General features: G+C 39.9%; 1 protein-coding gene and 1 non-coding gene across 8 annotated transcripts in view; both read right to left on the bottom strand.

Moving 5' to 3' along the window:
- The window catches only part of FAM168A (family with sequence similarity 168 member A), a 202,341-nt gene that overhangs the window by 29,846 nt on the left and 147,773 nt on the right, over nt 1–24,722 (bottom strand). The window lies entirely within an intron of this gene.
- LOC113906099 lies at nt 16,867–16,970 on the bottom strand. The gene has a single exon (XR_003514788.1). It is a non-coding gene; the product is annotated as a U6 spliceosomal RNA (small nuclear RNA).

The following is a 24,722-nucleotide window of genomic DNA, read 5'->3' as shown; positions in this document are numbered from 1 at the left end:
TTCAAATGGGTATATTTTTCCTTTTTTCCTTTGCTTTCCACTTCTCTTGTTTTCACAGCTATTTGTAAGGCCTCCTCAGATAGCCATTTTGCTTTTTTGCATTTCTTTTTCTTGAGGATGGTCTTGATTCCTGTCTCCTGTACAATGTCACGAACCTCCGTACATAGTTCATCAGGCACTCTGTCTATCAGATGTAGTCCCTTAAATCTATTTCTCACTTCTACTGTATAGTCATAAGGGATTTGATTTAGGTCATACCTGAATGGTCTAGTGGTTTTTGCCACTTTCTTCAAACACAGGCTAGGGATGAATAGTCCGTGTGGCCAGTAGAGAATATCCCTTCCCCACCATCAACTTCTTCTGTCCAGAAAGAGTATCATAGGTAAGCTGGGCTTCCTCCCAACAACATTCCTGGTTTTGTTTTGCTCATTTTGTTTCCTTGTCCCCAGCTTGTATTACTCATCCTACTGCCTCTTTTGATGCTGCTGGGATCTCTGGCCCCTAGCACAGATAAGGCCAAGAATTTGTTGTGCTTCAGTTGTTAAGTCATGTCCAACCATTGAGACTCCATGGATTGTAGCCCGTCAAACTCCTCCAGGCAAGAATACTGGAGTGTGTTGCCATTTCCTTCTCCAGGGCATCCTTCCAACCCAGGGATCAAATCTGTGTCTCTTGACTCAGTGGATTCTTCACTGCTGAGCCACTGGGGACCAGATGCCATGACTCACCACTAGATGGACATCCGGTCCCATCACTTCATAGCAAATAGATGGGGAAACAATGGAAACAGTGACAGACTTTATTTTGGGGGGCTCCAAAATCACTGCAGATGGTGACTTCAGCCATGAAATTAAAAGACGCTTACTCCTTGGAAGAAAAGCTATGACCAACCTAGACAGCATATTAGAAAGCAGATACATTACTTTGCCAACAAGGTCTGTCTAGTCAAAGCTAATGGTTTTCCCATAGTCATGTATGGATGTGAGAGTTGGACTATAAAGAAAGCTGAGCACTGAAGAATTGATGCTTTTGAACTGTGGTGTTGGAGAAGACTCCTGAGAGTCCCTTGGACTGCAAGGAGATCCAATCAGTCCATCCTAAAGGAAATCATTCCTGAAGACCCTGATGGGAGGAGAAGGGGACAAGAGAGGATGAGATGGTTGGATGGCATCACTGACTCGATGGACATGAGTTTGAGCAAGGTCTGGGAGTTGGTGATGGACAGGGAAGCCTGGCGTGCTGTAGTCCATGGGGTCACAAAGAGTTGGACACAACTGAGTGACTGAACTGAACTGAGCCATCTCAGAAGCCCCAAGGCAGAGAATAGGTACTCAATAAAGAGATTACTCAGGGGTTGTATTTTGGAGCTATGAAAGGTTTAAAAACAAAACAAATCCAAGAGGATCCCTGGCCTTGAAAAGGTCACCAAGTAATTAAGGAGAAAAACAGGTAAGTGGACAGTGGGAATGCACCTCAAAGAGTGCCTGACAAGGCTGCCAAGTGAGCAGAGAAGGGACCTTCAACAACCAACATTTATTTAGTACCTACTGTCTGCCAGGGATTATACTGGGTACTAGGTGTCCCTGGATGTAGGCAAAAAAAGGGGGAGGAAGAACACTCCGGGCAGAAGGATGAAGGGTAGCATTTTGGGGACATCCATAAGAAGCTTGGCTTGTTCCCTCCCTGGCTCTAAGAAGCAGGACTGATGGGTTAGCCACACCTGAAAGCTATGTTGCCTTTTAGAGCTTGATCTCATCGTTTTTTCTTCTTGTGACTATATCTCCCTTTATGGTCGTTGGCCCTAAAGTATCTTTTCATTTTCATGTCCACTACCTACACTTAAGTTTCATACAGCTAGACTGACTTCTCTCCTGACCGCCTGACTCATATAGTATCTAACTGCTTACTCACCACCTCCACTTGGATGTTTGCTAGACATCAAGTTTATATGGCAGAGTGGCTAAGAGTATGGTCTCTGGAGCTACATCTAAGCTTAGGTTTCAATTTCAGGAACATCACTAATTATTTGTATGACCTTGGGCCATTTGCTGTGCTTTAGTTTATGAGAATATTAATATTATTTACCTAATAGATTGGTGTAAGTATTAATCAGTAAGACCTCAAAGTGCTAGGAGCCAGGCAAACAGTTAAAGAGTTCAAAAACTTAGGAATTATTATTTTAAATTATGATTCAAAATTAAATACTTATTTTCTATCTTCTAAATATTTACTTTCTACCTTCCAAATCTGTTCTCCAAGCTTTTTCTCCACACCAGTAAATGACAATTTATTCTTCTAGTTCCTCAGGCCAAAAATCTTACAGCCATCTTTGACTCTACTTTTTTCTCCTATTCACATCTAATTCATCAGCAACTCCTTTTCAGTTCCACCTTCAGAAAATATTCAAAATCTGACCATCTCTCGTTACTTATATACTTTCCATTCTAGTCCAAGTTATCATTATTTCTCACCTAGATTATTGCAATAGCTTCTTAACTGGTCTCTCTGCTTCTTTGTTGCCATGCAGTCTATTTCCCACAGCAGCCAGAACAACTCTTTAAAACGTTAAATCAGATCACGACACTCCTCTCTTTAAACCCCACATAGCTTCCCATGACAACCACAGAGAAATCCTTTCAGTGACCCACCTGGACTTGGGTTACCTCTTAACTTCCTCTCCTACTACTTGAAAGTGAAAGGGAAAGTCTCTCAGCCGTGTCTGACTCTTTGCAACTCCAGGTCAAAATACTGGAGTGGGTAGCCATTCCCTTCTCCAAGGGATCTTCCCAACCCAGGAATCAAACTGTGATCTCCTGCATTGCAGGGATTCTTTACCAGCTGAGCTTTCAGGAAAGCCCTACTACTTGCCTCCATGTTAATCTACTCCAGCCACAATGGCCTCTGCACTGTTCTTTAAATGTGTCAACCATTTCCCCATCTCAGAACCTTCACCCTTCCCCTTTCCTCCTTTCTGGAATTCTGTTCAAAGGTCATCATACATTCTTTTAAAACAGTACCTTCAACTTTCATTACTCTCTGTGCTTCTTATCCTGCTTTGTTTTCCTTCACAGCGGTTAACAACCTGTCATACTATATGCTTACCTACTTTCAGGAGACTGCCCATCTTCTGTCACTAGAATGTAAGCTTCAGGACATAGTAACATTTGTTAGGTTGCAATTATTCCCTGCTGAAGTCTTCTCAGCACACTCCCAAGACTCTGGACAGGCTCTGCCCCACCCAAGTGAGCAGAGTGCATTCCAAGTCCCAGTTTCCCAAGACTGCCTGGATCTGCTGAAGTGCATGGTGATACAACATGGATGTTTCATCCACCACTCAGACAAAAGATACTTTAACACATGTCTCAAGTCTCAAAACAACACTAACGTTATTTCCCCCATGTTGTAGACAAGGAAATCAAGGCTCACAGGGGTATAATGATTTTTTGGCTAAGATTATTTAGTAAATCAATGGTGAGTGAGTGAAAATCGCTCAGTCGTGTCCGACTCTTTGCGACCCCATGGACTATACAGTCCATGGAATTCTCCAGGCCAGAATATTGGAGTGGGTAGCCTTTCCCTTCTCCAGGGGATCTTCCCAACCCAGGGATCAAACCCAGGTCTCCCACATTACAGGAGGATTCTTTAGCAGCTGAGCCACAAGAGAAGCCCAAATCAGTGGTGGGAACTGGCTTTTTCCACACCTACCAAATAACTAGGACTTGCTCCTTGGAAACAAGTATGCCCCTCCTGTATTTATATTTTTTGAAGGTCAAGAGTAACGAGAATAAATGGCCACAAATAAGTTTTTCTCCCTTGTACCTCAAAGACTTCAGTAGTGATCAAGTTTCCTGGGATTCTGAGGTGTACATTTTAACTGCTTTATAGATGTTAATACAATCTAATCCCTTTTACTGTTACTAGGATTAGGACTGAAGAAATATAAAGCTATTTTTGATTAATATGGAAATTAGAAATTACTTTCAAGAGAAATTATTTCTGAAATGACTTGATCTTTAGGTAGTAAAAATAGCAGTGTATCAAAAAGCTAGTAGAAGACTAACTCCTTGGGTCAGGAAGACAAAGAGGATGTTGTCGCTGTGAGCAGGGGGGACGCTTATGCAATGAAGACACTCCAGGTCTGAAGCTCACAAATAAAATTAAAAAACTGTCCCTCCAACCCTATGGGTAACCAAAAAACCAAATAAGCAAAACAACTGAACAATAAAAACAAACAAAAACTTCAAACACTTTAATTCTCTCAAAATGAGAAAGAAGAGGGCAAAAAGAAGAATATATTTTGAATTTGTAATATGTTCTGAGCTATCAGGTACTTCTTTATCTACCCTAACTTTATGAAATATATTATCAGTCTCATTTTATAGATGAGGATATTGAAGCTTAGATTTATCTTACACCACTAGTAAAAAGAGAATGGCAACAGAACTGGGATGGCTGAATGAGACAAAGTCCACTCTACCAACCTCCCTCAAAACATGAGTCTGCTTTGGGTAAACCTCTGGATTTGGCTGCTATTTTCTTCGCCAACATTCTTATTTCAGATTCGAAACCTGAGAAAACAGGAAATTACTCAGGAGAATTGCTTTGATCAAAGATGGTTCAGGTTTTTTTTTTTTAAAGCTATTCTGTTCACACTCAGTGTCCTAATATAGACCATGCTCACATTACTGAAAAGCATCACACAAGCACTGAATTACAGAGTTAGAAGAGATATTAGAGATGATTGAGTCCAATTTGCCATCCAGCACTGGAATATCTTCAATAATGGCCCGCATAGCTGGTCACACAGCCTATGCCAGCACACTTTCTAATGCTGGTGTATTCAGAACCTCTTCAGGCACTCAAAGCTTCTTCTGAAGAGCTCTGGAGGCTAAGAAATTTCTTTACTTTGCACTAAAAATCAACCTTGGAAGGAATCTAACCCTGAACAGCTTCCAAACTACAGGTCCTAGTTCCACCCTCACAGAACATGTCTGTTTCCCCTGCTCCAGCACAACAATCCACAGATATGATATCAGTCATTCTTCCTGAATTTTTTCTTGTTCAAATCCAGACTCAATTCTTTCAACTCTTCCCCATCCTAACCACCCATCTTTGGCCAGAATTCCCAATTTATAAATCACTTTCCCTTAAAATAATTTCATCGTTTTCCTGCCTTGCTCACTCTTTTTCTCCCTTTAAAAAAAACCTGAATTGACATAATAAGACTGGTAATAAGTGGTCAGTGAAGGCCTAAAGTGACTTAAACCAGATTTCTTCATCATTATCCATCAGCACTGTTAGTATCCAGCAAATGCTTACTGTGTTAAGCATGGTGCAAGGTTCTCTACGTAGAGCTTACAGCTCAACAGGGAAATAATATAGGTAATTTATATTAATCTATCTATAGGCAATATATACGATATAAAATCAGAGAAGGTTGGCGTGTTATTGAAGTGCTGAGGAGGAAGTGAAGAACAGGTCTGGGATGGCTGGGAACAGCTTTTCAGAAGAAACATTTTGGTTGGCCTTGAACAATGAATACCGAGGTGTGTGGGGTAGGGATAAAGAAATATATATAAATTTCATGCATGAAGGCATGAAAATGTATGCCATATCAGGCAAATGGCAAACAGTTCAGTATGATTGGGTTTATAGAGTGTGGGTAAGAGCATCAGGAAATGAAGATTAAAAAAATACACTGGTAGTAGGTTGTGAAGAGATCTGAATGCCAGGTGAAGGCATGGAATTTATCAGTAAATAATCTATTGAAGGTGGTGGTACAGTGGGTAAGAATCTGCCTGTGAATGCTGGGGACATGGGTTCGATCCCTGGTCCAGGAAGATTCCACATGCTGAGGAGCAACTAAGCCTGTGTGCCACAACTACTGAGCTGGAGCTCTAGAGTCTTCATGCCACAAACACTGAGTCTGGTGCTGCTTAGAGCCTGTGCTCCACAACAAGAGAAGCCACCACGAGAAGCCTGTGCACCTCAATGAAGACTAGCCTGAACACAGCAATGAACACCCAGCACAGCCAAAATTAAATTCATTAATTTTATAAAAAGAATCCACTGGAGGATTTTAAACTGGGGAGTTTCAGATTTGTGTTCTATAAAAACTACTCTAGTAGCAATACAGAAAGGGGTTTGGAGTTGATGAGATCAGAGGAGGAGGAACCAGATGGGAAGCTGTGGGAACAGCCCAAAGGCAAAGCTAAAACAGTAACAATGGGACAAAGAGGGAAACTACAATGATGTTTAGGAGACAGAGCTCACAAAACTTCATCCTGATAGCAAAATCATTTTTACTGCTTTGAGTTGACAGGCTACAAAGTAAAGATGGGAAATATTTTAATTGCAGTTTGTGGGCTTTTTCTCTCTTTTCTTTAATAAGCAGAAGGAAAGAAAAATTAAATGGACCCTTGAACCTGTGAGTTCCAGGGGGAAAAAAGGCCTAAATCTTAATTGCTCTTACTACTAGGAGGCCTGGCTGCTAAGAGTGATATCCTGGTGAGAATGTAGCTCAACGAAGGAGGCAGCAGCCCTGCAGGGCTGGCTCCAGACCAGCCCATTGACCTGAATCTGAGGTTGCCAGTACTATGGATTTAAAGCCCCAGGGCGATATAAGGGTGTGAGTGAGCCATTGTTCTTAGTTGTGGCAAGGCAACTTCCCCTGAGGTAACAAGAAAGGGAGGACTATCCAGTAATCAACTGTGCTCCAGTTATGCTGCACCTTCAGGGAGAACTCACCCATTAGGTGAGAGGCACTAACCTGTGGGTCCATCCACTTTGGCTGGCCAAGAAGAGAAAGGCTGCTAAAACCAGACGAGGCTTAGCTTGATAAAGTCTTTAGTGAAAAATAAAAAAAAATCACAAAAAATAGAGATAAGAAAATAGGCTATATTAAAGCTAATAATAAAACTGCTCCTAAGTAAGCATATAAGGTAAATCTGTGCTGTTGCTCAGTATAAAACATTCTTTTACAAACCTAAAATATATTTCCAAAATTCCCTATCTGCCAGTATGAGATAAATTTTAATGGAAAATAGATGACCTAGTCTGTCTCAAACACCAATCCAGGAGTGTGTTGCTGCTGTTCCCTACCCCACCCCAAATCTATCGGTATAAGACAGGTGGGAGGTAGTCAGCACTTTACAGATTGTTTGGTGCAAGATTTCTGCTCTCCCTGAACTTCTTTTTTAAAAGAGAGAAAAAAGCAGTTGAAATTTTGCAAATTGATGATTTGGTCCATGAATCCCTTTCCCTTCCAGATGAATTCAGTCTTTCATTTCACTGTTGTGTTTCACAAGATCTGGTAAAGGGAAGAATCTTGCTCAGATTCAGTAAAATTTACTGGGATACTTGGTTTTCCATGTGAAGAAAAAAATATTAGGTCCACCCCACACTTCTCCAATTCCAGAAAGATGTAAGACCTAAATTAAAGAAATAAAAGGTTTAAAAACTATTAGAAAAAAACAGTAGAATATCAGTTTGACCCTGGGATTAGAAAGTATTTCTTAGATGAGACCAAAACAAACAAACAAAAAACTATAAAAGGTTGATAAATTTAACTTCTCAAAATTTAAATCTGTATGACAAGATGCTAATATATAATAATAATGTAAACAGTTAAAAAAACAAGCACGGAGTGAGAAAATATATTTATCACACATCTAAAAAAAAACTGATGATTCTCAACTGTGGTGTTGGAGAAGACTCTTGAGACTCCCTTGGATGGCAAGGAGGTTCAACCAGTCCATCCTAAAGGAAATCAGTCCTGAATATTCATTAGAAGGACGGATGCTGAAGCTGAAACTCGAATACTTGTGGCCACCTGATGCAAAGAACTGACTCATTGGAAAAGACCCTGATGCTAGGAAAGATTGAAGGTGGGAGGAGAAGGGGATGACAGAGGATGAGATGGTTAAATGATTGGATGGCATCAATGGACATGAGTTTGAGTGAACTCCAGGAGTTGGTGATGGACAGGGAGGCCTGGCATGCTGCAGTCCATGGGGTCACAGAGTTGGACACGACTGAGCGACTGAACTGAACTGAAAAAAGAACTAGTATCCAGAAGAAAGAACTCATATTAATCAATAAGAAAATGAAAATAAACCAACAGAATCTCATCATGCAATTCACAGAAAAAAAATCACTCAAATGACTCGGGAGATGGAGGAGAAAAGAAAAAGATGTTCAAAGATACTAGTAATCAGCAAAACACAAGTAGATGGGATATAATATTACTTCAAACCTATCAGACTAACAAACATTAACAAATAAGTCTGACAGTATCTAATGTTAGGAAGAATCTGAAACAATGGGAATCAGTAAAAGCATTGTGAAAAGCAATTTTGTAATACTAAAAAGAGACACACAACCTAGCAGAATCTGTTTCTAAGACTATAGGCTTGGGAAATTGTAAACTGAGCTGGGCTTTGTGGGACAGGCAGGATTCTGACAGGCAAAGATAAAAGGATTGGCATTCCCAAATAAAAAGAACAGTACAAGCAAGGCCATAGAGATGGGAAATCACCTGAGGAACAGCCATACTGTTTTCCAAAATGGCTCTACCAAATTTACATTCCCAGAGGCAGTATATGAGAGTTTTAATTTCTCCATATGCTTGCCAACACTTATTACTACCTGCCTTTTTAATTATAGCCACTTTAAGGGTATTAAGCAGAATCTCACTGTAGCTTTGAACCAGCATTTCCCTGATGATCAATGTTAAACATCTCCTATAAACGTTTATCAGCCGTTTGTACATCATCTTTGGATAACTGCCTATTCAGATTCTTTGTAAATTTCTTAATTGGGTTATTTTTTTATTACTGAGTTGTAAGAGTTCTTGACATATAGACACAGGTATAAGTCCCTTATTAGGTAATTTACAAATATTTTATCCCAAATATGTGGACTGTCTGTTTGCTTTCTTGATGGTGTCCTTTGAAGTACAAAAGTTTTTTTAACTTTAATGAAATCCAATTTACATATTTTTTTCCTTTGGCTCCTTGTACTACTGGTGTCATATCTAAGAAACCCTTGACAAATCTAAGGTCACAAAGATTTATCTCCAAGTTTTCTTATAAGAATTTTATAGCTCTTATATTTAGGTCTTTGAACGATTTTGAGTTAATTTTTGCGCATGGTGTACAGCAGGGGTCCTATTTCATTCCTTCATATGTGGATATCTAGTTGTTCCAGCACCATATGTTGAAAAGACTATTCTTTCCTCCACTGAATTGTTTTTGGTACCCTTGTTACACAGTCACTGACTGTAAATGCAAGGGCTTATTTCTGGATAGTCAATACAATTCCAGTGATCCATATGTCTATCCTTATGCCTGAACCATGCTGTCTTGATTACTGTAGCTTTTTAATAACTCTGGGAAATTGGGAAGTGTGGGTCTTCCAAATTTATTCTTTTTCAAGACTGTTTTGGCTAATATGGATCCTTTGAATTTCCATGTGATTTCAGGAACAGCTTGTCAAAATATGCAAATAAGTCAGCTGGGATTTTGATAGGGATTGTGTTGAATCTGGAGATCAACTGGGAAAATATCACCATCTTAAAAATATTAAATCTTTCAATTCATGAATATGGGGCATTTTTCTATAGATTTATAATTTCTTTCAAGAATGTTTTACAGTTTTCAGAGTACACAGTTTTATGCTTTTGTTAAATTTATTCCTTTTTTGTTTGATGCTATTATAAACAGAATTGCTTCATAATTTCATTTTTGGATTGTCTACTACAATTGAATAGATTGACTTCTGTGTATTGATCTTGTATCTTGCAACCCTATTGAACACATTTACTAGCTCTAACAGTTTTTGCATGGATTCCTCAGAATTTTCTCTACGTAAGATTGCTTCACCTGCAAATACAGACAGTTTTAATTCTTCTTTTCCAATCTGGATGACCTTTTATTTCATTTTCTTGCCCAGCTGCCCTGGTTAAAACCTCCAGCACAATGTTCAATAGATGTGATGAGACTGGACATCCTTGTCCTGTTCACAATGTTACGGGGAAAGCATTCAGTCCTTTTCTGTTAAGTATGATGATAGCCATGGGTTTTCACAGATGTCCTTTATCAGGCTGAGGAAGTTCCTTCTATTCCTAGTTTGCTGACGTGCTTGTTTATTTCTTTGTTTTCTTAAATAATGAAAGGGTATCAGAGTTTGTCAAAAGCTTTTTCTTCATCTATAGAGATGATTATGTGAGTTCTGTCCTTTAATGTTTTAATATGATGTGTTGCACTGATTGATTTTCCTATTATGAGTGGCTCTTGCACCTATGGGATAAATCCCACTTGGCTGTAGTATATAATATAACCATTTCTATAAGTTATTGCTCATTTTGCTAGTATCTTTTTAAGGACTTTCACATTTATGGGATATTGGTCTGTAGTTTTCTTATGATGTCTTTGTCTGGTTTTGGTATCAGGACAATATTTGCCTTATAGAATGATTCCCCCCTCTTCTATTTTTTGGAGGAGTCTGAGGAGGGTTAGTGTTAATTCTCATTTAAGTATTTGTTAGAACTCACCAATGAAGCTATCTGTCCCGGGCTTTTCTTTATGGGATGTTTGTTGGTTGGTTGTTTGTCTTTCTAGTACAGATCTTCCCTGACTTAAGATGGGGTTACGTCCTGATAAGTTGAAAATATTGTAAGTTGAAAATGTATTTAACATACCTAATCTACCAAACATGATAGTGTAACCTAGCCTACAATTAATTATGCTTGGAACACTTACATTAGCCTATAGATGGACAAAATCATCTAACACAAAGCCTGTTTTATAATAAAGTATTACATATTTTATTTATTGAATATTATATTCAAAGTTGAAAACAGAATGGTTGTGTGGGTACAGAATGGTTTTAAGTGTGTTGGTTGTTATCCATATGATTATGTGGCTGACTGGGAGTTGCTGCTCGTTGCTGCTGCCCAGCATCATGAGAAACTACAACACTGCATGTTGCTCGCTCAGGAAAATGTCAGAATTCAAAATCTGAATATGTACCACTCTCACACCATTGCAAAGGTGAAAAATCCCAAGTCAAACCATCATTATTAAGTCATGAACCATATACAATTTGTCCATTTCACCTAGATATCTGATCTGTTGTCATACAACTGTTCATAGTATTCCCTTAGAATCCTTATTTCTGTAAAGTCAGCAGTAATGCTCCCTATATCATTCCTGATTTTAGTAATTTAAGTCTTCTCTCTTTTATTCTTAATCAGTCTAGATAAAAGTTTGTTAATTTTGTTGCTCTTTTTAAAGAAACAACTTTTGGTTTATTGATTTAAAAAATTTTTTAAATTTCACTGATTTTTGCTCTAATCTTTATTATTTCCTCGTCTTGCTTAAGGTTTAGTCTGCTCTTTTCCCCCACCAGAGTGTTAAGGTGAGAAGTTAGGTTACTGAGTTGAGGTTATTCATTTTTAATACAGGCTTTTATAGCTATAAATTTCCTTCCAAGCACTACTTTAGCTATGTCCTATAAGTCTTGGTCAGGTGTATTTCACTCATCTCCAGCTGTTTTCTAGTTTCCCTTGCGATTTCTTCTTTGGCCCACTGATTATTCAGGAGCATGTTATTTAATTGTCACTAAATTCTAAACTTATTATTGATTTATAATTCCAATCCACTGTGATTGAAGAACATAATCTGTATGAGTTCACTCTTTTAAATGAGAGTTGTTTTATGGCCTAGCACATAGTCTATCCTGGAGAAGGTTATATGTGTTCTGGAAAATAATTAAATTCTTCTGACTGTCAAAGCCTGTTGTTGGGGTGTCCTACAGATATCTGTTAGGTGTAGCTGGTGTACAGTGCTGTTTAAGTCTTCTATTTCTTTGTTGATCTTCTGCATAGTTGTTTAATCCATTATTGAAAGAGATGTACTGAAGTCTTCAACTACTACTGTTGAACCATCTTTTGCCTTCATTTCTGTTAGCTTTTATTTCATGTATTTTGGGGCTCTGTTATGAAGTATATATTTATAACTGTTTTACCTTCATGAATGACTCCTTCGTTATTATAAAATGTCCTTCATTAACTCTAGTAACATTATGGTTATTGTTATTTTAAAGGCTATTCTGTCTGATAATAGTATACCCACCCTAGCTATCTTATGGTTCCTGTTACATCATCTTCTTCCATTCTTTACTTTCAACTTTTTATATCTTTGAATCTAAAATATATCTCCTATAGATATTAAATTCTTGAATCTTTAAAAAAAATTCACTATGACAATATCTGCTTTTTAATTGGACACAGAGCAGATTTAGTGAAGCTATTGGAACAGTTCAGTTCAGTACAGTCTCTCAGTCATGTCTGACTCTTTGCGACCCCATGAATTGCAGCACGCCAGGCCTCCCTGTCCATCACCATCTCCCGGAGTTCACTCAAACTCACATCCATCGAGTCGGTGATGCCATCCAGCCATCTCATCCTCTGTCGTCCCCTTTTCCTCCTGCCCCCGATCCCTCCCAGCAACAGAGTTTTTTCCAAGGAGTCAAGTCTTCGCATGAGGTGGCCAAAGTACTGGAGTTTCAACTTTAGCATCATTTCTTTCAAAGAACACCCAGGGCTGATCTCCTTCAGAATGGACTGGTTGGATCTCCTTGCAGTCCAAGGGACTCTCAAGAGTCTTCTCCACAACCACAGTTCAAAAGCATCAATTCTTCTGGCGCTCAGCTTTCTTCACAGTCCAACTCTCACATCCATACATGACCACTGGAAAAACCATAGCCTTGACTAGATGGACCTTTGTTGACAAAGTAATGTCTCTGCTTTTCAATATGCTATCTAGGTTGGTCATAACTTTTCTTCCAAGGAGTAAATGTCTTTTAATTTCATGTAGGTTGTGTTAAAACATAAGTAAAAATGTTGATAGTAAAGGAACAGAGTGGCTATGACGGCCTGAAGAAGTAGGAGGAGATAGAGGAATTTTTCATTTCTAATGAAGGAAAGACATTTCTCCTCCTGAAACATGAAAGAAATTACGGGCATAGATCTAAAGCATCTTTATTTATGCTCAGGTAGTTAACACTCTTACATTCATTTTATCATCCGGAAGCCTGCATCCTTTTAGACTTTCTTTGCTAGCCCTTTCCCAGTGCTATAGGCTAGAAGGCCAGAAATTCAACCTTTTTGGAATTGTGTATATATTAAAAGTTAATACCTGAGGGATTGCCTTCAAAAGTGAGCTAATAAACAAGACATGGTCAACTCAATTAAATAAATAAGTACTTTAACACTTATTACACTTTAGGTACTACAACAAGTGCAAAATGAAAAGACAATCTTTGCCCTCTATGAACTCTTTTCCTCTATGAGAAAGACAAACATTTAAGTAACCCTGGTATTCGGTATCTTCCAATAAAGGCTGTCAAAGAGGAAAATACAAAGAGCTGTAGGAGAACTGGAAAGAAGGACAAAAAGAATTTTAGCAACTAACCTGACTCCCTTTCCCTCCAATTTGGTCTGGCTTCTGGATTGCAGAGGCTGCTGCAATTCTGAGTTAGTTACAAGAGAGACTTTTAAGTAGAGTGTTATTTTTGTTCAGACCATATACCTTCCCCTACTTTTGATTCAAACAAGTAACACTGTTGTGGACATTTAAAGGAGGTGTCAAACTCAGACAAACTGCACAGTGTTTTAGAGACAGCAGGAGCTTCATTTACAGGTAGACCTAGACTCAAATCCCAGCTCTTTTACTTATTAGCTCTGTGACTTTGAGCAAATCAACTCTCAGAGCCTTTGTTTTGGTATTTTTTAAAAAAAGACTAATTTATTTAATTGTTTGGTGTATGTTTTTTGAGTCATGTATGGATGTAAGAGTCGGACCATAAAGAAGGCTAAGCGCCAAAGAACTGATGCTTTCAAACTGTGGTGCTGGAGTCCTTAGATAGCAAGGAGAGCAAATCAGTCAATCCTAAAGGAAATCAACCCTGAATATTCATTGGAAGGACTGATGCTGAAGCTCCAATACTCTGGCCACTTGATGCAAAGAGCTGACTCACTGGAAAAGACCCTGATGCTAGGAAAGATTGAGGGCAAGAGGAGAAGGGGGTGACAGAGGATGAAATGGCTAGATGGCATCACTGACTCAAACTCTGGGAGATAGTGAAGGACATGGAAGCCTGGCATGTTGTGTCCAAAGAGCTGGACAAAACTGAGCGACTGAACAACAGTTTATGCTGGGACCAGTGCCTCTTTTTCCTTCTCCTGTATCTGCATGTGAGTGGCTAGGGAAGAAAGCAGAGAAGTCCTGAACTTGCTTTGTAGACACCCATTTCAATATTCCTACTGACAGTCAGGAGGAGGAGTTTCCTGCTCTGGACATCCTATGGTAGCCATCATAATCCAGTAGGAAGAACAGGGGCTCTGAAGGAAGGCAGTGTGGATTCAAAATTAACAGAGGTAGCATGCAAAATACCTAGCATAAATACTTGGCACAGAGCAGTAAGTGCTTTAATAAATGTTAGTCCCCCACCCATTTTGGAAATGGTTGCATTTCCTGTAGATTTTCAAACTACTTAATGAAAAGCTTCTCAGTCTTCAATCATGTCCCTCACTCCTGCTTTTCCCTTTCCCTTACCTGGCTCCAGGTGAGTAGACCTATCGCTATTTGGCCAAGCAAAGGCTAGACAAAAGCCATCTTAGTGTGTTTTTTTGTAGAAACATTGAATCAGTCATTAGGCTTTCAGTTCAGTTCAGAAGCTCAGTTGTGTCCAACTTTGTGACCCCATGGACTACAGCACGCCAGGTTTCCTGGTTCATCACCAACTCTCCGAACTTGCTCAAACTCATGTCCATTGAGTCAGTGATGCCTTTGAATACAGGAAACTTTTTGTGTGCAGCTGTGTATATTGTGTATTACAACCTTTTGTGCATTTTAAATGGGTCTTCATTTCTGGGCTTGAGCTTTCTCTAGTTTCAGGTGGGGGCTATGGCCCAGTTGCAGTATGCAGGCTTCTCACTGTGGTGGCATCTCTAGTTGTGGAGCACAGGCTCTAGGGCATCAGGTTCAGTAGTTGTGGCCCATGGGCTTAGTCACAGAGGCTTGTAGGATCTTCCTAGGAAGATCCCATGGAATCGAACTCATGTCCCCTGCATTGGCAGGTGGATTCTTAACCACTGGACCATCAGGGAAGTTCCTCTAGCTACTCTTATAACTGGCTTTTCTTAAAGCTCTTATTAAATTATATTTCCATTTTTCTCAAATACTCATCCCTCAATATTGTGGATCTAGTATCAATCCAATGATGATCTCTTCAGTCATATTTCTCTTGGTCTTTATATGTCCCAGCAGGGGCTTCTGTTTGTGATCTCACTATCCAAACACACTCTTTTTTTTTTTTTTAATTGATTGATGATTGGTTTACAATATTTTATTTCTGCCATACATCAACATGAATTAGCCATAGGTGTACGTATGTCCCCTTCCTCTTGAATCTCCCTCCCATCTCCTACCCTTTCCCACCCCTCTAGGTTGTTACAGAGCCCGAGTTTGAGTTCCCTGAATCATAGAGTAAATTTCCATTGGCTATCTATATTTTACATATGGAAGTGTGTATACTTACATGCTACTCTCTCCATTCATCTCACCTTCTCCTTCCTCTTCCCTGCCCTTGTCCGTAAGTCTGTTTTCTATGTCTGCATCTCAACTGCTGCCCTGTGAACAGGTTCATCAGTTCCATCTTTCTAGATTCCATATATATGTGTTAATACATGATATCTGTTTTTCTCTTTCTGACTGACTTCACTCTCTATAATAGGCTCTAGGTTCATTCACCTCATTAGAACTGTCTCAAATGTGTTTCATTTTATGGGTGAGTAGTATTCTATTGTATATATGTACCACAGCTTCTTAGAGGAGCCTGGTGGGCTACAGTCCATGGGGTTACAGAGAGTTGGACCAACGATTAAGCAACTAACACACACACACACACCAGTTTCTTTATCTATTCATCTGTCAATGGACATCTAGGTTGCTTCCATGTCCTAGCTAGTGTAAACAGTGCTCCAACGAACACTGGGGTACATGTATCTTTTTCAGTTTTGGTTTCCTCAGGGTATAAGCCTAGAAGTGGGATTGCTGGGTCATATGACAGTTCCAGTCTTAGTTTTTTAAAGGAATCTCTATACTGTCTTTCATAGTAGCTGTATTAATTTACACTCCCACCAGCAGTGCAAGAGGGTTCTCTTTTTCTCCACACCCTCTCCAAAACTTGTTTGTGAATTTTTTTTGATGATGGCCATTCTGATTGGTGTGAGGTGATATGTCATTGTAGTTTTGATTTGCATTTCTCTAATAATGAGCAACACTGAACATCTCTTCATGTGTTTATCAGCCATCTGTATGTCTTCTTTGGAGAAATGTCTGTTTAGGTCTTTTGCCCACTTTTTGATTGGATTGTTTGTTTTTCTGGTATTGAGTTGTATGAGCTGGTTATATATTTTTGAAATTAATCCTTTGCCAGCTGTTTCATTTGCTATTATTTTCTCCCATTCTGAGGGTCATCTTTTTACCTTGTTTACAATTTCCTTTGCTGTGCAAAAGCTTTTAAGTTTAATTAGGTCCCACTTGTTTATTTTTGTTTTTATTTCCATTATTCTAGGAGGTGCAAATCTACTCTATTTTTAGTCTCCCTCCTTCCCTAATCACACAGCCCATATGGCTGATGCCATGCGTCTAGCCAAAAAGAACCTACCAGCTAACCACCATTTCTCTGCTGACTCAACTGCCACTGCAGAAAAAGGAGCATGGACTTTAGATGCAGATATCGGTTCTAATCTGTTTCATCATTTTGAATTCTGTGAATTTAGGCAAACTATCTTTTTAAAAAAATATGGAAGGCTTCACAAATTTGAATGTCATCCTTGCGTAGGCACCATGCTAATCTCTGTATTGTTCCAATTTTAGTATATGTGCTGCCTAAGCAAGCACAAGGCAAACTATTATTTCCACTTACTGAGCTTTGGCTTCCTCATTTAAAATGGAAAAATAATAACTTTGCAGAATTGAGGTGATAATAATAATAGCAATAAAAATAATACTATTACTTACTGTGTGTCAAGTATCATGCTACTGAATACTTTACATTGATCTCATTTAATTTTCATAACCCCTTCATGAGGTAGGTTCCACTCTTACCATTATTTTATAGATGAGGAAACCAACTAGAGAAGCTAACTTACTCATCCAGGTCATTTTGGTAGACCATGGGCTGGCTAACTCAATGCCCATTTCCAACCCCCTCCGCCCTCCTGAGGCTGGTAAAGTACCCACTTTCTCAGCCTTCCTATTCCTTAGGACTAGCCAAGTGGCCCAGTTCTGATCAAGGAAATAAACACATAAGTCTCCTGGGGAACTTGTGAGAAAGCCATTGTTTTTCTAGTAAAAGGACAAGTATTTCGATATTCCATCACCTTTTTTCAACCTCGGTCACAGAGGTGACGCCTACAACTATAGCAGTCATCCTAGAACAAGCAGAAAAAGCGAAAAGATTCAGGGGATACCAGTCTTGAAATCACAGACCTAATAAATCAATGCCATCTGCCACTGACCTCCAGATTTTTTTTATGTGAGAAAAATATACTTTTATTTGTTTAAACTACCATTAGTCAAGTCTTCCAGTAGCATCTTCAGGCATTTATATGTGGTACAGCGTAATCAAATGATAGAGCTCAGTTCAGTTCAGTCGCTCAGTCGTGTCCGACTCTTTGTGACCCCATGGACTGCAGCACGCCAGGCTTCTCTGTCCATCACCAACTCCCGGAGCTTACTCAAACTCATGTCCATCATGTCAGTGATACCATCCCACCATCTCATCCTCTGTCATCCCCTTCTCCTCCTGCCTTCAACCTTTCCCAGCATCAGGGTCTTTTCAAATGAGTCAGTTCTTCTCATCAGGTGGCCAAAGTATTGGAGTTTCAGCTTCAACATTAGTCCTTCCAATGAACAACCAGGACTGATCGCCTTTAGGATGGACTGGTTGGATGTCCTTGCAGTCCAAGGGACTCTCAAGAGTCTTCTCCAACACCACAGTTCAAAAGCATCAATTCTTCAGTGCTCAGCTTTCCTTATAGTCCAACTCTCACATCCATACATGACTACTAGAAAAACCGTAGCTTTGACTAGACAGACCTTTGTTAGTAAAGTAATGCCTCTGCTTTTTAATATGCTGTCTAGGTTGGTCATACCTTTTCTTCCAAGGAGAAAGCATCTTTTAATTTCATGGCTGCAGTAACCATCTGCAGTGATTTTAGAGCCCCTCAAAATAAAGTCTCTCACTATTTCCATTGTTTCCCCATCTATTTCCCATGAAGTGATGGGACCAGATGCCATGATCTTAGTTTTCTGAATGTTGAGTTTTAAGCCAACTTTTTCACTCTCCTCTTTCACTTTCATCAAGAGGCTCTTTAGTTCCTCTTTACTTTCTGCCATAAGGGTGGTGTTATCTGCATATCTGAGGTTATTGATATTTCTCCCGGCAATCTTGATTCCAGCTTATGCTTCAGCCAGCCCAGCATTTTGCAGGATGTACTCTGCATATAAGTTAAATAAACAGGGTGACAATATATAGCCTCGATGTACTTCTTTTCCTATTTGGAACCAGTCTGTTGTTCTATGTCTAGTTCTAACTGACCTGCATACAGATTTCTCAGGAGGCAGGTCAGGTGGTCTGGTAGTCCCATCTCTTAAAGAATTTTCCATAGTTTGTTGTGATCCACACAGTCAAAGGCCTTGGCATAGTCAATAAAGCAGAACTAAATGTTTTTCTGGAACTCTCTTCCTTTTTCGATGATCCATCAGATGTTGGCAATTTGATCTCTGGTTCCTCTGCCTTTTTAAAATCCAGCTTGAAGATCTGGAAGTTCACGGTTCACATACTGTTGAAGCCTGGCTTGGAGAATTTTGAGCATTACTTTGCTAGTGTGTGAGATAGAGTTAATAAGATTCAAAATTAGGGGGTCAATCGTTAAGCTATATCAGAAACACCTGGCATTGGACTTGGCAGAGAATGGGTATTCAAATGATGAAAATGATTATAATAATATCAATTATTCAGTCTACTTCTTCAAGACCTCCATGTTCCTCAGGAAACACAGAATTGTCAGTAACCTAAATCACAACAGAGTTGCTCAGAACAGGCCAACTCTATTGGACCTGCCCACCCCTCATGTCTGCACTTCTGAATTCAGTTCTCCCAGCTCAGGGGCCATCCTAAGGAGGGTAAAGGGAAGGAAGGTTTGGAGATAGGTCTTGGCTGCTCACCCCCACTTATCTCATGGGCCACAAAGATTTCAGGCTCCCTGCCATGCAAGTCTAAGATGAGAGAGTTCAAAAAACTAAGGAGAAACTTACAATCTTGGCAGCATTTGTTGTGACAGTGATGGCCCAAGCGTCTCTCTCTGGCAGCCAGAGGCCTTTGGAGATAACAAGAAGTGTGGTTCTGTAGCTTAAATAAGACCAAGGGCTATTGATTTTTCTGCCTCTTTTCCTGCTGGGAGCGATAACAGCAAAAATCTGATTTAGACACTTAAATTCAAGTACCTTCGCCACCAGCTGAACAATTTTCAAGTAATCACACCTTTGACCTCACCCAACATATGTCCTTTTAAAGCCATTTTTTGGGGCCAATTATTTAGTTTTCCTAAGATGTATAGGGGAAAGGTAGACTTGTTGGCCATCTTCCTGAAAACTGTAGCTTCTATTCCTCTGTCCAGGATTTGAGCAGCTTGCTCATAGACCTTCCAGTCTGTCTGGGAGGAGGCCAGCCACTTCTGTCACAGCTGACACAGGTGCCATAGCTGACATGTCTCCAAGCTAACACATTGCCTTTGTTTCTACAGCTGTTCAGAACCCAAAAGGTACTTCCTGGAGAAATTATGACATTTACGATGGCAAGATTCCTAGACAAGATCACTGAATTGGGAAAGAAGAAAAAACTATTTATTAAACATTTAACTAAATGGCAGATTTGAGCATCAGAATCACCTAGGGAGCTTGTGAAAATACAGACTCCTGGGGAAGCTCTGGAGTTTGTAATTCAGTAGATCTGGGGTAGGGCTCAAGAATTTGCATTTCTAACAAATTCTTAGGCCTGGTGAGGACACTTAGAAGCCACTGCTAGAAGGTATCGATCTTTGAAAACTCACAGTTGGCTATCTTTTGTGAAAACTCTCTTCAATCCTAAGAAGAGATACTCTATCAGGATATCATTTTGCTTACATCTTTTAAACAAACAAACAAAAAACAATCCTTCCCACCCCACCCTCCAAAATCCCCCTAAAAGCAACTACTAACAGATTTCTACAGATTTCTCTTTAAGGAAGGACTAGATTCCAAATGCTTCAGATCAGTGGGTTTTTAGAAGAGAAATTCTCCTAGGAGCTCCAGGCAATACATTCTGGAAGAAAGGACAAGTTAGCACCAGAGGTTCACCAATCTCCCAAAGTATGCACAGACTACTCACAACCAGCTGCCATTAAGAAAACAACAACGTTATGACAATGACTCTGAAGCTTTGTCCACAATACACCTGTACATGATGGTACTGGTCAGGGATGGATGGGTACATGGAAGGAGAAGAGAGAGTGTGTATGAGTGTATGTATGAGAGGGTAAGGAAACAAACAAAAAACCACCTAATTCTGAGATAACTTTCCTGATGGCTTAGGAGCTGTCAGTGAGTCACAGGTGAATTGCGATACTGCTTTCTCAAGCTCAGTAGAAATGTCTGGGAAGGGAGGGGAGAACATTAGTTCCTGGACAGTCTTGTTTATCTAGAGTTCTCTACAAATATTCCTTTCTGTGTAGAAGAACTGGCTTAGCCTTAACTGAATCACTGCTTTAGAAGGAGAGTCTCAGAACGAAAATGTTTATTCTAAACTCTGAGTTCAATCTGCCAGACACTTAATGGATCTCTGAAAAAGTTTCATTATTAGGGACCTGGTGCTTTAGTCATTTATTCATTCAGTCAGTCAATACTCAGAGTTTATTCTGAGTTAAGCACTGGGTTAAACACTGAGGACACAGTGAGTGCCTGCAAGAACAGTGAAAGTCAAAGTCGCTCAGTAGCGTCAGACTCTCTGAGACCCCGTGGACTATACCCAGGCCAGAATACTGGAGTGGGTAGCCTTTCCTTTCTCCAGAGGACCTTCCAACACAGGGATCAAACCCAGGTCTCCCACATTGCAGGCGGATTCTTTACCAGTTGAGCCACAAGAGAAGCCCCAAGAACAGTGAGGGTTATAGAAATATAAACAACCATAGGCAGTAAATAACACAGACAACATGTAGCTCAGTGCTTAACATGGAGCATCCAAACTTAGATGTGATTCTGGCTCTATCATGCTCTGGCTCTGTGACAGGGACAAGTTTTTCCATCTTTCTTGACTTATATCTACATCTATCAAAACTTATATATTTTAATAAGGATTAAATAAAATAATGACAACATAGTTCTCAAACTGGATAAGGGACCTTTGTGGCTACTCAACTATGCGCTAGAGGGTACATGAAAGCATTGAATAAACAGGATGCACTTTCTTGAAATGCTAATTTTTTTTTTACCAAACACAAAAAACTACCAAACACCTTAAAGTATTCATTTTAAAGAAAATAACGACTATATAAAGGTGATTTAAGGTAAAATTCTTATGAATTTTGATCTTATGAATTTTGAAGATAAACTTCAAACAGACTTCAAATAAAGTTTAACTCTCTGGGCTATTTTCAGGCTGAGTTTGCTCTCTTCCAATGTCAGGAACACTAGGAAAGTTTCCAAACACTGCATGTGGCTGACAAAGGATGTTCAACAAAGAACAACCATTAGTGTTCAGTTCAGTTCAGTCATTCAGTTGTGTCTGACTTTTTGCAACCCCACAGACTGCAGCACATCAGGCTTCCCTGTCCATGACCAACTCCCGGAGCTTGCTCAAACTCATGTCCATCAAGTCAGTGATGCCATCCAACCATTTGTTAATAAGTGAAAGTTGCTCAGTTGCGTCCGACTCTCTTCGACCCCATGGGCTGTCGGCTGCCAGGCTCCTCTGTCCATGGAATTCTCCAGGCAAGAATACTGGAGTGGGTAGGCATTCCCTTCTCCAGGGGATCTTCCTGACCCAGGGATCGAACCTGGGTCTCCCGGCATTGCAGGCAGATTCTTTACTGTCTGAGCCAGCAGGGAAGCCCTATTTTTATTCCACAAGTTAATAAGAAATAGCTATTATTACTAACCCATTCACAGGAGAAACAACTCTGCAGTGTATGGGGCATAACAGGGTGTCATCTCTACCCAGGTATCCTTTTTTCCCAAGTTCTAGACTTCTTCCATTCCTATCCCCAAACTTCATGATTATTTGAGAAGTACAAGTCCAGGAAGCAGGCCAATTCTGCCTCCAAATGCCAGGGAGCAACCTTCAAAACACACAAAAAAGAATGGATCAGCACTAGTAAAGTTGCTAATCTCATCAACCTCCTGACCTCCCCTGAGCCCTCAGCCTGCCCAAGCAGTTAACTCCAGAACAAGAAGTCAGCCTAATCACTGATCCAGCACCACTCCAGACTAGCTGTGTTCTCATTTTAAAAGTTCTTAGAGATCATTTATTTCCTTAAAATCTCACAGATAAGTAATAAATAAGGTAGGTGTTATTTTTCCTACTTTACAGAGGAGGAAACTGAGGCCTTCAAAGTAAAATCCATTGAAGTTTTTAGATACAGGCAGAGCCAGGATTCAAGTTCAAGTTTTCTGACTTCAAGCAGCAGCTCTCCCCACTACATTAAGCAACAGAAATCATTCCAATGAGAATCTATATAGCATAGGCAAAAGCTCTTCCAGTCCTTTATCAAAGCCCACCCATTTTCAGCTGTATTCAGGGAAATTATAATTTAATGTAAGTTCAGTTATGTTGCTCAGTAGTGTCTGACTCTTTTGTGACTCCAAGGACTGTAGCATGCCAGGCTTTCCTGTCCATCTCCAACTCCTGGAGCTTACTCAAACTCATGGCCATTGAGTCGGTGATGCCATCCAACCATCTCATCCTCTGTCAAACCATTCCCAGCATCAGGGTCTTTTCCAATGAGTCAGTTCTCTGCATGAGATGGCCAAAGTATTGGAGTTTCAGCTTCAGCATCAGTCCTTCCAATGAATATTCAGGACTAATTTCCTTTAGGATGGACTGGTTGGATCTCCTTGCAGTCCAAAGGACTCTCAAGAGTCTTCTCCAAAACCACAGTTCAAAAGTATGAATTCTTCGGCACTCAGCTTTCTTTATAGTCCAGCTCTCACATCAATACATGACTACTGGAAAAACAAAAGCTTTGACTAGACAGACCTTTGTAGGCAAAGTAATGTCTCTGCTTTTTAATATGCTGTCTAGGTTGGTCATAACTTTCCTGCCAAGGAGCACACATCTTTTAATTTCATGGCTGCAATCACCATCTGCAGTGATTTTGAAGCCCCCCAAAATAAGGTCTCTCACTGTTTCCATTGTTTCCCCATCTATTTGCCATGAAGTGATGGGACCAGATGCCATGATCTTAGTTTTCTGAATGCTGAGTTTTAAGCCAACTTTTTCACTCTCCTCTTTTACTTTCATCAAGAGGCTCTTTAGTTCTTCTTTGCTTTCTGCCATAAGGGTGGTGTTATCTACATATTTGAGGTTATTGATATTTCCCCTGACAATCTTGATTCCAGCTTGTGTTTCACGCAGCCCAGCGTTTCTCATGATGTACTTTGCATATAAGTTAAATAACCAGGGTGACAATATACAGCCTTGACGTACTTCTTTTCCTATTTGGAACCAGTCTGTTGTCCCATGTCCAGTTCTAACTGTTGCTTCTTGACCTGCATACAAATTTCTCAGGAGGCAGGTCAGGTGGTCTGGTATTCCCATCTCTTTAAGAATGTTCCACAGTTTGTTGTGATCCACACAGTCAAAGACTTTGGCATAGTCAATAAAGCAGAAGTAGATGTTCTTTCTGGAAGTCTCTTGCTTTTTCTATGATCTAACATGTTGGCAATTTGATCTCTGGTTCCTCTACCTTTTCTAAATCCAGCTTGAACATCGAAGTTCATGGTTCATGTACTGTTGAAGCCTTGCTTGGAGAATTTTGAGCATTACTAACGTGTGAGATGAGTGCAATCGCGCAGTAGTTTGAACCTTCTTTGGTATTGCCTTTCTTTGAGACTGGAATGAAAACTGAGCTTTTTCAGGCCTGTGGCCACTGCTGAGTTTTCCAAATTTGCTGGCATATTGAGTGCAGCACTTTCACAGCATCATCTTTTAGGATTTGAAATAGCTCAACTGGAATTCCATCACCTCTACTAGCTTTGTTCGTAGTGATGCTTCCTAAGGCCCACTTGACTTCACATTCCAGGATGTCTGGCTCTAGGTGAGTGATCACACCATTGTGGTTATCTGGGTCATGAAGCTCTTTTTGGTACAGTTCTTCTGTGTTTTCTTGCCATCTCTTCTTAATATCTTCTGCTTCTGTTAGGTCCATACCATTTCTGTTCTTCATTGTGCCCACCTTTGCACGACACGTTCCTTTGATATCTCTAATTTTCTTGAAGAGATCTCTAGTCTTTCCCATTCTATTGTTTCCCTCTATTTCTTTGCATTGGTCACTGAGGAAGGCTTTCTTATCGCTCCTTGCTATTCTTTGGAACTCTGCACTCAAATAGGTATAT

This window comes from Bos indicus x Bos taurus, chromosome 15 (genome assembly GCF_003369695.1).
Source record: "Bos indicus x Bos taurus breed Angus x Brahman F1 hybrid chromosome 15, Bos_hybrid_MaternalHap_v2.0, whole genome shotgun sequence".
In the NCBI taxonomy this organism is placed as follows: domain Eukaryota; kingdom Metazoa; phylum Chordata; class Mammalia; order Artiodactyla; family Bovidae; genus Bos; species Bos indicus x Bos taurus.
Note: the sequence above shows the minus strand (reverse complement) of the source record. Positions and strands in the feature narration are given on the sequence as shown.